We start from the raw sequence: 15311 nt of genomic DNA on the forward strand, positions 1-15311 counted from the left end.
AAGCGTAACTGACAAGGGTTCTCTCACGTAGTGTCAGAAATCATAATTAAGCTGTCAGCATAATCACATATCTTATGCATGCATAAATTAAATGCTAATGTGTAAATTTTTTCATCAAAGATCTGCTCCAGAATAAAACTACACCAGAGTTTAAATGCACGCTGATGATCTCACTGCAGTTTCATCTTTGGGCACTTCTCAAACAAATGTGGAGGCCTTTATTAACTCGCTAATTAAAATCAGACTGGCAAGTGAACTGTGCCGCGTTGACCTTAACCGTCGTGAGCAGTGTAAGTTTATTTTGGTGAGTCAATATGTAATATTGCATTGAAAGTGGAGTCTCTTATTCCTGCTGTCATCCAGTCAGACTGAAGAGCTCTTATTTCTTTGTCTGCTGAAAGAAACCCTCCTGTCAATGAAAATCACCCGTGACATACTTCAAACTGCAAGCGGCTCACCCTCAATAATGCAACAAATGTCCTGGAGGCAATTCATGGGCCGCTGAAATATTGATGTCAGAAATCTGTATTTTCATGTCAGCCTCACATAAAACGGCAGCTGATGAGACGGAAAAGGGTTTTGCTCACAGATCATACGTGCATCGAGTGGTTGATGCAGAGAGCATGCATATAATAATGATTTATGAACATGTACATTACGAGAGAATCTTCTGTGAGTGAATCTGATCTTAATGGATGTTGACAGGCATTAGTGTGTCTGCTGTCTGATGCTTTTCAGGTTGAGGGAGTAGTGAGCAACTAAACGTAGTCCAAACTTGCTCAGTCTCATTGCAAGGGAACTGATGTTAATTGCTTATTTACCAGCTGTTGATACTATACTCGTAATCTGTGCCACTTTTATAAGAAATCAACACAGCATGATGAAGTCATTACATTTTTGTGATTATTCCTAGAGGGTGATTTAGTTTTTTCTTTTTAATTCTTTTTCTAAGTTTTATTTGTTAATTACTTAAACACGTGCATCTCGATACTATTATTCTAAAATTGAGACCCCCCCCAAAAAAAGTGTTCTTCGCCTCTCCGATAAATGTAGCGATTTCACATTTGGTCAAAATTTGCTTTGCTGTTTTGTATGTATGTGTGTTTGTGCATTTGTTTGAGAAAACTGTTTCAGCTTTAGAGCACAAGATACAGAGAGATTTTATATAGACATTATTTTTTGAGGCCATGTCAACATTCATTCGTGGCTAAAGATGGGCGTGGACAGCAGGTTCTTTTACATGCATATATTTTGACAATGACAGATTTATAAAGGAGAACCATGTTTATGCACAACTTGATATACATTTGGTGAACAAAATGTATACGTACATTTCTGCCTTTTTGTGCACATGCAATTTTAGCTGTGGTTCTACACCGAGCAGCAACCCCCAGTGTTCAAAAATGCAGCCAGTGCAGAAATACCAAAGTTTACAGTTCCTTGAACAGCAACTATGGAATCAGCCCCCATAGAACATCATGTTAAAGTGTCCCACAGGTCAAAAAAATAAAGATGATTAGAGTCTGGTTGAAAACAAATTATTATGATCTGTACATTATTATGTAATTATTATGATTATTATGAGCTGCTCCCCCTCTAGCTGCCACCTTATCGTGGTGGGGGAGTTTGCATACCCAGATGATCCTAGGAGCTATGTTGTCCGGGGCATTGTGCTCCCTGTAGGGTCTCTCAAGGCAAACAGGTCCTAGGTGATGGGTCAGACTAAAGGCAGTTGAGAACCTCCATGACCAGTAAAAAATCAAAGACAGAGACGTCGCCCGGTATGGCGGAGCCGGGGCTCCACCCTGGAGCCAGGCCTGGGGTTGGGGCTCGCACGCGAGCGCCTGGTGGTCGGGCCTTAGCCCATGGGGCCTGGCCGGGCTCAGCCCGAAAGACCGACGTGGGCCCGCCCTCCTGTGGGTTCACCACCTGCAGAGGGGGCCATGGGGGTCGGGTGCAGAGAGGATTGGGTGGTGGTCGAGGATGGGTGGCCTGGCGGCCCGGTCCATGCTCACAGCCCCTGGCTGTTGGGACGTGGAATGTCACCTCGCTGGGGGGGAAGGAGCTTGAGCTTGTGTCGGAGGTTGAGAGATACCGACTAGAGATAGTAGGGCTCACCTCCATGCACAGCTTGGGCTCTGGTACCCAACTCCTGGAGAGGGGCTGGACGCTTCATTTTTCTGGCGTTGCCCACGGGGAGAGGTGGAGAGCTGGGGTCGCATTGCTTATTGCTCCCCAGCTCAGCCGCCATGTGTTGGAGTTCACTCCGGTGAACGAGAGGGTCGCGTCCCTACGCCTTCGAGTCGGGGACAGGTCTCTCACCATTGTCTCGGCCTACGGGCCGAGCGGCAGTGCAGAGTACCCGACCTTCCTGGAGTCCCTGGGAGGGGTACTAGATAGCGCTCCGACTGGGGACTCCATTGTTCTCCTGGGGGATTTCAACACCCACGTGGGCGGCGACAGTGAGACCTGGAGGGGGGTGATCAGGAAGCACGGCCTCCCCGATCTGAACCCGAGTGGTGCTCAGTTGCTGGACTTCTGTACTAGTCACAGTTTGTCCATCACAAACACCATGTTCGAGCACAAGGGTGTCCATAAGTGCATGTGGCACCAGGACACCCTGAGCCGGAGGTCTGGTGGTGAGTTGGATCCGCTGGGAGGGGAGGAAGCCGGTCAGACCTGGCAGGCCCAAACGTATCGTGAGGGTCTGCTGGGAACGACTGGCGGAACCCTCTGTCAGCGAGGTCTTCAACTCCCACCTCCGGGAGAGCTTCTCCCAGACCCCGGGGGAGGTTGGAGACATGGAGTCCGAGTGGACCATGTTCTCCACCTCCATTGTCGATGCGGCCACTCGTAGCTGTGGTCACACGGTTTCTGGTGCCTGTCGCGGCGGCAATCCCCGAACCCGGTGGTGGACACCGGAAGTAAGGGATGCCGTCAAGCTGAAGAAGGAGTCCGACTTATCTTTGTTGGTAGGTGGGACCCCAGAGGCAGCTGACGGGTACTGGCAGGGCAAGCGTGCCGCAGCCCGTGCCGTCGCAGAGGCAAAAACTCGGGTCTGGGAGGAGTTCGGGGAGGCCAAGGAGGAGGACTATCGGTCGGCCTCGAAGAGATTCTGGCAAACCATCTGACGCCTCAGGAGGCGGAAGCAGCTCTCCACCAGCACTGTTTACGGCGCGGGTGGGGAGCTGTTGACCCTGACTGGGGATGTTGTTGGGCGGTAGAAGGAGTACTTCGAGGATCTCCTCAATCCCATTGCCATGACTTCCAAAGAGGAAGCAGAGAGTGGGGACTCAGAGGCGGACTCATCCATTACCCAGGCCGAAGTCACTGAGGTGGTTAGAAAGCGCCTCGGTGGCAAGGCTCCTGGGGTGGATGAAATCCGTCCTGAGTACCTTAAGTCTCTGGATGTTGTGGGACTGTCTTGGCTGACACGCCTCTGCAACATTGCGTGGCGATCGGGGACAGTGCCTCTGGATTGGCAGACCGGGGTGGTGGTCCCTCTGTTTAAGAAGGAGGACCGGAGGGTGTGTTCCAACTATAGGGGGATCACACTCCTCAGCCTCCCCGGTAATGTCTATTCCAGAGTACTGGAGAGGAGAATTCGACCGATGGTCGAACCTCGGATTCAGGAGGAGCAGTGTGGTTTTCGTCCCGGTCGCGGCACACTGGACCAGCTCTACACGCTCCATCAGGTGCTCGAGGGTTCATGGGAGTTCGCCCAACCAGTCCACATGTGTTTTGTGGATCTGGAGTGTCCCTCGGGGCACCCTGTGGGGAGTGCTCTAGGAGTACGGTGTCGGGGGTCCTTTGCTAAGGGCTATCCGGTCCCTGTACGACCACAGCAGGAGCTTGGTTCGCATTGCCAGTAGTAAGTCAAACCTGTTTTCAGTGCACGTTGGCCTCCACCAGGGCTGCCCTTTGTTACCAATTCTGTTCATTACCTTTATGGACAGAATTTCTAGGCGCAGCCAGGTTGTAGAGGGGGTCCGGTTTGGGAACCACAGAGTCTCATCTCTGCTGTTTGCGGACGATGTGGTTCTGTTGGCTTCGTCAAATCAGGACCTTCAGCGTGCACTGGGGCAGTTTGCAGCCGAGTGTGAAGCGTCCGGGATGAAAATCAGCACCTCCAAATCCGAGGCCATGGTTCTCGACCAGAAAAAGGTGCCTTGCCCTCTTCAGGTTGGTGGAGTGTCCTTGCCTCAAGTGGAGAAGTTTAAGTATCGCGGGGTCTTGTTCATGAGTGAGGGATGGATGGAGCGTGAGATTGACAGACGGATCGGTGCAGTGTCTGCAGTGATGCGGTCGCTGTATTGGACCGTCGTGGTAAAGAGAGAGCTGAGCAGGGGGGCAAAGCTCTCGATTTACCGATCGATCTAAGTTCCAACCCTCACCTATGGTCATGAGATTTGGCTCATGACCGAAAGAACAAGATCGCGAGTACAAGCGGTCGAGATGAGTTTCCTCTGCAGGTTGGCTGGGTGCTCCCTTAGAGATAGGGTGAGGAACTCGGTCACTCTGGAAGAGCTCGGAGTCGAGCCACTGTTCCTCCACGTTGAAAGGAGCCAGCTGAGGTGGCTCAGGCATCTTTTCCGGATGCCCCCTGGACGCCTCGCTGGAGAGGTGTGCTGGGCACGTCCCATTGGGAGGAGGCCCCAGGGAAGACTGCCCCCGCAACCCGACCCCGGATTAAGTGGAAGAAAATGGATGGATGGATCTTAATTTTAGGTGCAGTGCTTCTTAAAGCAGATATAAATATCAGCAGAAGTGAAATATGTTTGTTCATATATGACACAAACATTGTGCCCTAACCTATACATCAAAGTCACCTCTTGAGAGTTACTGCACTGGCGCCATGGCAACCGCATCCACAGGTACTGCCATTTCAAGGTAGATGGGGGAGGGTAGAGATATGGTACTCCATGTCTTTGCAGTGCTTTGTCATATGTCTCTCTCACTAGCTGAGAAAAATGTGCACATACTGAATGTCCAGAAAAGATTTTACACCCTCCTTCAAAAAAGTCAAGACAGCAGCCATGTACCGCTTTTGATGTTCTGAGCAGCACTGTGAGGGAATGTCTGAGTCGTGGGCAGCAACGCATTGAGACTTCAACAAGTGCTGTTTGAGAATCTCCACAGGCAGTCGATAAATAGCTGTCCCTGAACACAAGACATCACCACACAGGGGGCCCCTGTGATGCCCGTCTGTGGGGACATCAGGGGCTACTCATCCTCACTGCAGATCGCTTGGATTCAGCAGCTTTTAAATCCACAGCTGAATTTTTCACTCCAGGGTTTAAACAGTGATGGACACAGCTAACCTGAAGTGCTGAAATTGTAATATGTTGCATATACATGGAGATTCCTAAAAAAAGGTTTAGCCTGCCACGATTTGACAATGATCAGGATGTACATAAATGATTCAATCCATCCATTGTCTAAATTTGCTTACTTCAATTATGGGGTTCTAACAAAAAGACAGGAGACAGAGCTGAAGATGTTGCAATTGTCTTTCGGCGTGACGAGGATGCACAGGATTAGGAATGAACATATCAGAGGGACAGCTCAGGTGGGATGGTGTGGAGATGAAGTCAGAGAGGTGAGATTGAGATGGTTTGGAAATATGCATAGGAGGGACCCAGGATATATATGGAGAAGGATGCTGAGGTTGGAGCCCCCAGGCAGGAGGAGAAGAGGGAGGCCAAAGAGGAGGTTTATGGATGTCTTGAGGGAGGACATGGAAGATACAGAGGACAGAGTGAGATGGAAACGATTGATCTGCTGTGGTGAACCCTAACGGGAGCAGCCATATGTAGAGGAAGAAGTGTACTCCAATTATGGGTCATAGAGGATGGGGAAGCCGATTCCAAGTGGTTATCGGGTGAGAGGCAAGGAACATCCTGGACAGGCCTTCAGCTAATAGATTAAATTAAATTGAACAGTAGTTTCCATTCTTTTATTAGAATATTTTATCAAAGAAATCAGAGATATTAAGAACTAAAAAATACTTATGGAAAATAATTTTACTAATCTAATTTGTTGCATTTACTCCAACTTGACTTGCTGTTCCTTTGTCATGAGGTGATGTATCAGTTTTGCTTCTTCAATTAGTCTATAGGCTCCAATGGGAACAAACGTGACACATGCAAAAAACAAAAAGAAAGTAACTTAAAGTTCACAAATCTAAATTTAGTGGAAGATCAGTAAACTAATGTTTTTAAAAGTTACCTTAAAGCTGTGCCACCTCTGGGGTTTTTAAGATTTAAATCAGAAAAATAATTTTCTTTGGCACCACTATAATTTTATTCCATTAACATTTAAACAAGAGATTCATAATATGATATTGCCAATGTCAAAATTTGCAATTTAGAAAATTTCAAGCGATCAGATAAGCATGATCTACATTTGGTAGCCACGTCAGATCACGTGGGAGCTCCCCGGACTTGTGTGAGAGATGCTGGGAAGTACATGGTGACAGCCAATCAGAATAAAGGAAGGCAGAGTGACGTCAGCTGGCTGCTCGCTTGAACACAATAAACCAAGTTGGCATAAATGCTCCGAAACCGCTTATTTCTGTATAAGTCCAATATGTTTCTCATATATTTTGTAAACGTTAGCAAGAAATAAACACTTTTAAATCTAAAAAAAAATGCTGTTTTTGTAATCAAATAACACCACTGAAGTGATTTACAAGACATCTTACAGATGATAGCTCGCATGCACTGGAACAACGCACACGTGGTTCCTCCTATAGATGGCATTAGAAGGAAATATTTAATATGTTCTCTTCATTAAAATGAGCTGTAATAAACAGACATCATAATGCTTGGATTTTGGTAGAAGCTGAAGTTAGATTTGTGTATTTTGGAAGGCCGTACAGCTTTAAAAGCTACTCTGTGAGCAAAAGGTTAGCTTTGCTTATTAGCTGATTAGCTGAACTGTGCCCACCACTGAGCTTAAATTTTTTCATGTGTGTGTAACTTTCAAACTTGGCACACATGAATCACTGGAAAGACTCCTCATATTACATGCTGTCAAATGAAGCAGCAGGACCCGCTACACATCTCCCCACTGTGTAGCAGGATGAAAGTCCCGGGTCCCAATTGAAAAGACATTCCCGCTAGCTTGGCTAACGGGGAGTTCCCCTTTGGCTGACCTGGTAGAGGAACAGTCTTTTGTGTGCGAGCCGCGTGGGTTCGATCCCCACCGTCGTCCTGGCCGCGAAGGTCCTGCTGCTTCACAAATATTCAACATTCTCATTCAAACATACTGTTTAAAATAGCAGTTTGTTCCACAGGAGAACAGTGTTGAGACATTTAGCTTAAACTCTATCATGAAAGTTTTTTTAGTGCTGTTATTTTTTTCTTGTTCCCTGCTGCATTTTTCCAAACCTCTGCAGGATCATTTTATGGTAAAGTTGTCTTTCTTCTCTTCTGCTCATATTTTGCGCTAAACGCACATTAGCAAGCCCATCTTCCCTGCTCTCGCTCATTCATAATTACACGGCATCCCACAGGAGAACACCATGCACATGTCTGATTAGCTCGCTGTTGTTGCCACTCTATATTTATGCGTAAAGGCTTCAGCTGTGCTGACTTTTCAGTGGAGAGAAAAACACCATGCTTAAAACAACTTTACAAATGATGTCTTGGCCTTCAGCGAAGTAGGTTTCTGCTCGGTATCAGTAAGCTCCCGATTCATAGAATAGTTACTGGTTACTCAGCTTGGCTTCACGATGCTTTAATGCTGTGTGATTACAGCATGAGCATTTTGTAATTAGGCGTTTCCTTCTGCAGATTGATTTTTACTTTATAGCAGCAACTTTGCTGTGCAGCTTTGGGACAGATGAAGCAAATAAAATTCAGAGCCGTACGTAGACGTACGTTATATGAAAGCAGAGCGTTTCTGAAATGCCTGACTGCAGGCTTATTTGCTCTTTCTGCTCAGACCATCACCCTTGGATGATGAAAATTCCCACAATGACTCAAATCTGCTTCAAGTCTTACTGGGAAAGATGAAACAAAATAGCTTTGAAGAAACGCTCAAATACTGACGTTTACAACAGCTAATTAAATGTTCATTTGTTTCCAACCAGCGGAGCTTGACAGAATAGAGTCTCCTGCGATATTTTGCAAAAATTATGAAGTAGTCAAGTTTAACAGTCAACTATATTCTTCAGCATGGGCTCTCGACTAGTATGAACCTGTTGCAGTAATAACCAACCACCACCAGATGGAAGTGTCACAGAAAGAACTGCTGGTGTCCACAGACTGGTTCACTCTGTTGTAAATGGTGGAATGTGCAGCTGTTTCCTCGTAGGTGGTTTAGCTCTGGCTCAGAATGCCAGTTAAAATTGGATTAATGCACATATAATTCAACTCTGAGCTTACTGATTGACTGTCCACATTATATGTAGCAAGTGACTAGATCCGAGCTGTATGTCCATGTGGCAGTCCTCATTTGCCTTCTTACCCACATTGGTTGCCATAGTAATGCAACATCACACTCCTGGAAGCAGTCACATGACTGCTGTCTGGCATCACTTTTCCCAGTGCTGTAACTAACTGTGCACGGGATACGAATTATAAAAATAATCAAAGGTAAGTCCGCTTGTTTGCATTGCGGAAGGTTTCCGGTTCAAGGTCGCCCTGCCTGTTCTCCATGTAGTGTGGAGTTGCGTCAGGAAGGGTATCTGGTGTAAAACCTGTGCTAAATCAACAAGCAGGTTCACTTTGGATCTGCTGTGGTGACACTGAGTGAAAGCAAGAGTCATCAGGAGATGATATCCCCCCGGTCCCTACAAATCAGTAATGCAAAGTGTTGGGGGATCATCCAAATACACCCTAATGCTAAATATGAATGAAATTGGTCAACTGGTTCTTGAAATATGTGGGGCAATGACAGTACCTTGAATATCTCGCTATGACCTTGAAATTGATCCCAAGGTCACCGTAATAGGAGACCGTAGACTCGTTTGGCGGCGGGCGCTAAAGGGTTAAAATATGACACATATGATGTAATTTCCGGGGTACCAACCACAGCATTTTCAAAGGGTGTTTGGTCAAATTACACACAAAGTGAAAATGCAAAGAAAAAGTTATGATGCGGTAGAAAGTGGACGTGTTGCGGTTTGTTTATGACCTGGAGCTCAAAAATGTTGAGGCATTTTGCAGGCGAGAGGATGGAGCTATTCTGGTTAGCTATGTAGGCTAACACTTACTGACACAACGTCTCCCACTCGCGTCGTCTTTTCTTCGCCACTGGGAACTGAAAAAAAAGGTTTTCACGATTGCTTCGGTGATTGCAGCGGAAAACAAAACAGTACACCATTTGTCTGTGTGAAGTTATGCTGTTGTGTATATATTAAATGGAGGTCCCCGTAAGTGGTCAAATCCCGCGATATCAGGGAGGGTTCAAATGAGACTATGGTCTCCTATTAATGCAAGTAAAAAGACACCCTTATGCTAAATATGATTGAAATTGATCAACTGGTTCTTGAGAACAAGTGAAAATGGAAGGATAACCTTAGACATGACATGAGGTGTGCTGTTGCACATGTAATCATCTAACTAAGCCATAAAAAAGCAGCAGCTTAAACGCCGCAGGGTGTAAATACACAAACATGAGACTGTGCATGTGACACACGTCAGACGAGACGTGAAATGTGTTTCAGGTGTGAGACGTAGCAAAACATAGCGTCGGACCTCAAACTGAACATTTAGATCAAAAGGGATTTGCAGAAATGTGATTTGAATCACATTTCAAATAATCTACAAATGACACTTGAAATGGATTCATGCAACTTTTAACTGTTCAGATGTAACATGGGATCAGATTCAAATGAGATATGCACATAAATCTGATTTTTACTGCCAGTCTGATCAAGGTCATAGACACCTCTGTCAGCAGCCCAAGCTGAAACGTTACACTGTATGAATTTATCCATTTCATAACACTTCATGAAGGTTTTTTTTTGTTTTTTGTTTTTTTGCACTTAATGCATCTATGTTGAAGTGTTACACCTCAGTTCTCAAACGTCTGGGTGGTAGCTTGTCGATGGTCACAACGTGCTCAGCATCGGTAAACCTCATGAAGGGGAATTCGTGTTGCCACATCAGATTTTTTTTCACCTCTTCTCAGTAGACATAACAATAGGGCAGCGCAGTCTCGTTTGAACCCTACGTGACATTGCGGGATTTGACCCCTTATGGGGACAGCCACTCCCGTTGCGCAATATATACGACAGCCGCTCCCGTTGCGCTATATATATATATATATATATATATATATATATATATATATATATATATATACGAGGTCTATTAGAAAAGTATCCGACCTTATTATTTTTTTCAAAAACCATATGGATTTGAATCACGTGTGATTACATCAGACGTGCTTGAACCCTCGTGGGCATGCAAGAGTTTTTTCACGCCTGTCGGTTACGTCATTCGCCTGTGGGCAGTCTTTGAGTGAGGAGTCGTCCACCCGCTCGTCGATTTTTTTCATTGTTTAGGAATGGCTCAGAGACTGTTGCTTTGTTTGATAAAATTTTTTTCAAAACTGTAAGGCACAACTGAATGGACACCATTCAATAAATTCAGCTGGTTTTCGGTAAAAATTTTAACGGCTGATGAGAGATTTTGGTCTGGTAGTGTCGCTTTAAGGACGGTCCACGGCGCCTGACGGCGATCTGCGCTTCGATGCGGCAGCGTCTCGCCGTTTCAAGTTGAAAACTTCCACATTTCAGGCTCTGTTGACGCAGTAAGTCGTCAGAGAACAGAGAACTTTCAGAAGAAGTCGGCATGAGGAGTTTATTCGGACATTCCATTGTTAACGGTCATTTTGTAATGAAAGAACGTGCGGGCAGAGTCGCATGTCGGGCTGGACCCGACCGCGGGGGGTCGCGGCAGGAAAAACACCTCCGTTGGAAATCTTAACGGGCAAGTTGGAACATGCCCAAGCTGTTAAACAATTTCTCAGTTACTCACTTGTTGAAAGCCATTAAAAGCCGCCTGAATTCTACAAATGGTTTTCAACACGGAGGTGTTTTTCCTGTCGCGGCGCACACAGATTTGCCGAGTCATCACGGAAACGACTCGGCGAATTTGCGCGTACGTCTTTCATTAAAAAATGTCCTTAAACAGTGGAATGTCCGCATAAATTCCACATGCCGGCCTCTTCTGAATCTTCTCTGTTCTCTCACGATGTCCTGGGTGAATTAAGCCTTAAATTAGGATGTTTTCAGCTCGAAACAGGCCGACGACAGCACCTGGAAGCGCTGCAGGACGTCCCGCTCCGTGGGAAGTCCTTACACCGACAGAAACACCCCATAATCTCTCATCAGCCGTTAAACTTTTCACAGAAAACCAGCTTAATTTCTCGAATAGTGTCCACTCGGATATTCCTCACAGGTCCAGAAAAAATTTTGATAAAGCAACGCGCGCCGTCTCGAGCAGCGTGTGAAACAAAGGAATTCAGCCGAAAGGGCGGGACCACATCTCACTCAAGGCCTGCCCACAGGGAAATGACGTCACCGACACGCGTGAAAAAACTCACGCATGCACACGAGGGTTCAAGCATGATTGGTGTAATCGCATGTCATTCAAATCCATATAGTTAAAAAAAAAAATAAAAGGGTCGGTTTATTATCTAAGAGACCTCGTATATATACACTCAACAAAAATAATAAACGCAACACTTTTGGTTTTGCTCCCATTTTGTATGAGATGAACTCAAAGATCTAAAAGTTTTTCCACATACACAATATCACCATTTCCCTCAAATATTGTTCATAAACCAGTCTAAATCTGTGATAGTGAGCACTTCTCCTTTGCTGAGGTAATCCATCCCACCTCACAGGTGTGCCATATCAAGATGCTGATTAGACACCATGATTAGTGCACAGGTGTGCCTTAGACTGCCCACAATGAAAGGCCACTCTGAAAGGTGCAGTTTTATCACACAGCACAATGCCACAGATGTCGCAAGATTTGAGGGAGCGTGCAGTTGGCAGGCTGACAGCAGGAATGTCAACCAGAGCTGTTGCTCGTGTATTGAATGTTCATTTCTCTACCATAAGCCGTCTCCAAAGGCGTTTCAGAGAATTTGGCAGTACAGCCAACCAGCCTCACAACCGCAGACCACGTGTAACAACACCAGCCCAGGACCTCCACATCCAGCATGTTCACCTCCAAGATCGTCTGAGACCAGCCACTCGGACAGCTGCTGAAACAATCGGTTTGCATAACCAAAGAATTTCTGCACAAACTGTCAGAAACCGTCTCAGGGAAGCTCATCTGCATGCTCGTCGTCCTCATCGGGGTCTCGACCTGACTCCAGTTCGTCGTCGTAACCGACTTGAGTGGGTAAATGCTCACATTCGCTGGTGTTTGGCATGTTGGAGAGGTGCTCTCTTCACGGATGAATCCCGGTTCACACTGTCCAGGGCAGATGGCAGACAGCGTGTGTGGTGTCGTGTGGGTGAGCAGTTTTCTGATGTCAATGTTGTGGATCGAGTGGCCCATGGTGGTGGTGGGGTTATGGTACGGGCAGGCGTCTGTTATGGACGAAGAACACAGGTGCATTTTATTGATGGCATTTTGAATGCACAGAGATACCGTGATGAGATCCTGAGGCTCATTGTTGTGCCATACACCCAAGAACATCACCTCATGTTGCAGCAGTATAATGCACGGCCCCATGTTGCAAGGATCTGTACACAATTCTTGGAAGCTGAAAATGTCCCAGTTCTTGCATGGCCGGCATACTCACCGGACATGTCACCCATTGAGCATGTTTGGGATGCTCTGGACCGGCGTATACGACAGCGTGTACCAGTTCCTGCCAATATCCAGCAACTTCGTACAGCCATTGAAGAGGAGTGGACCAACATTCCACAGGCCACAATTGACAACCTGATCAACTCTATGCGAAGGAGATGTGTTGCACTGCATGAGGCGAATGGTGGTCACACCAGATACTGACTGGTATCCCCCCCAGTAAAACAAAACTGCACCTTTCAGAGTGGCCTTTTATTGTGGGCAGTCTAAGGCACACCTGTGCACTAATCATGGTGTCTAATCAGCATCTTGATATGTGTTTTGAAACAAGGTTCGGTCAGATCGGCACACAGAAATGATCACACAGACTGCATTTTGCTAGAACAAACAGGCGTATATTTATTCCCCACAAAAGCAGTTATATCAAACACAAGTGGTTGCAGCGCATAAAATATCTCTTTCTCTCTTACCGTGACGCCTTTAAGGTGGAGAGCCAACACCTTTCGGTAGAGTGCGCTTGTCAACCGGCTGGGCGTTCGTACGAAACCCGCAGCAGACTCTATCGGAGCATGGCTCTGCCCCCTCTTTTCTAGTGTGTGCGCGAAGGGAGGGTGAGTGGCCACCTCAAACTCTCTGGCGCACATAATTCCTTTAATCAACAGGCATCAAAAAGGTATTTCCTCTTGCAAAAACATAATAACCCCAGCTCTTCACTCCCAGTTCAGAATGACCCCAGCATGCTTCACTCCCAGTCGTTAGTGGCTACAAAAACAAAGTTGTGCAATCAGTGTAATAATAACAAGTAGGGTTACTTTAAGACAGGGGCAAAACAACATAATCTTTTCTCCACACATTCCACTCTTGGTGTTTTGCACCAGTCAATTTATGTAACCACTAGCAGATTCAGGTAATGCTGGGCTCCAGCCTATTCCATTGATTATGTCCTGCCATAGCATTTCCCACATTTCTTCTAGTGATTCACAAACAAAATTTTGAGTAATATAGTCTTGATTATACCTGTTCCAAACAATATACTCATATACAAAACCTGATGTTGTGGGGTCTAATGTGACATTGTATTCGTTCACTCCAAAAGGATCATGAATTAACAAATTTAATTTCATCTCATTCGTTGAAATATTACCCATTCCACCTCTCGCCTTAAACGTATAACATAGATACATGTAAAAATGTTACAAAAAGTCATCACACATATTGCTATAATTAATATTGTCAAAGGTGGCACTAAGGTACTCCTGGCAGTGACAGACATCCCTGAAAAGATATCCCACCAATGATGTGCTGATGCTTGCTGTACTAATTTTGCCACATGTTTTACCCGGTCACTAGCTATCAATGTAGACACCATGAGACTGGAGATGTTGGACGTATGTGACTCTATTAATTGCTGAATTTCCGTAGATTGTTCCAATGCGCATTTGAAACGCTCCAGGGAAAGACTCCATGGGGAATGCAATACATCCCATTGTACCGAAGTCAGCCGACTCTATACAGAATAATTAGTCAAACGATACGTCCGGTTTCCCCAATGCCATAAGTGCACATTGTTCAGGCAGCCAGTATACGGAACCGAAGGTACTTGTGAATTATTTTTCATTGTTGCAACACACAGAGCATGTGGGCCGATCTGCCACAACATTTCTCTTGGTGTTTCCCTAGTCCAGTCACAAAGTACAACCTCTGAGTCGGTTAGACATGGATTGGCATATCCCGTTTGCAGCACACAGGCCATACCTTTATCTGTTTTGTCACACATTTTGGTATCAAAAGTCGTATTAGTTTTTGGTTCTAACCACTCTCCATCCATATGCAAGAACCAATAACCATTAGCCGTTATCACAGGTAACACTTGATATTTACAAACAACCTTTGGTTGTGTCACATTGTACTGGGTCCAATACCCAGTACATACTGTTTCATTACATTGTGTATATTCTGGATGTAGCTTTAACCATAAGGTGTTGCTAATGTTCCAAATCCTTCTCCAATCATGATAGTTCCCTGTAGTAACTATTCGCTGAAATCTTTCCCTTTGAGCCTCTGCATGAATGGTTTGTAATGTACATGCTGTCCAATTTCCCATATGCGAAATATTTTTAAATGCATCATAAGTTTCATTAGCTATCCATATGGCTGATTCCAATGTTACATTCCAATGCTTACCGTTTGGTGAATCCCTACAAGTAGCAGTTGTCTCATTTAATATACATACTTGTACTAAGGAAGATATAATCAGTTGACATCCTGCTTCTATCACAGGTAGATTGTGATTCTTTCCACATTGTGTACATTTATAAATAGTACAGTCACTAGTCACATTTCCAAATGTACATCTTTGGTTATTCACACAAGTGAAGTTATCCTGAGTCCTGTTTTGAGTACTTTTCCACCATGACATTGTCGCTATTGATCCTACAGCGTTCAATTGATGTCCTTCAGTCATTCCCCAGCAGCTGGAGACCATGGCACCACCTACAAGGAGGAGTATGACCCAGCAGCCGACACCTC

This window comes from Thalassophryne amazonica, chromosome 14, assembly GCF_902500255.1.
Source record: "Thalassophryne amazonica chromosome 14, fThaAma1.1, whole genome shotgun sequence".
In the NCBI taxonomy this organism is placed as follows: domain Eukaryota; kingdom Metazoa; phylum Chordata; class Actinopteri; order Batrachoidiformes; family Batrachoididae; genus Thalassophryne; species Thalassophryne amazonica.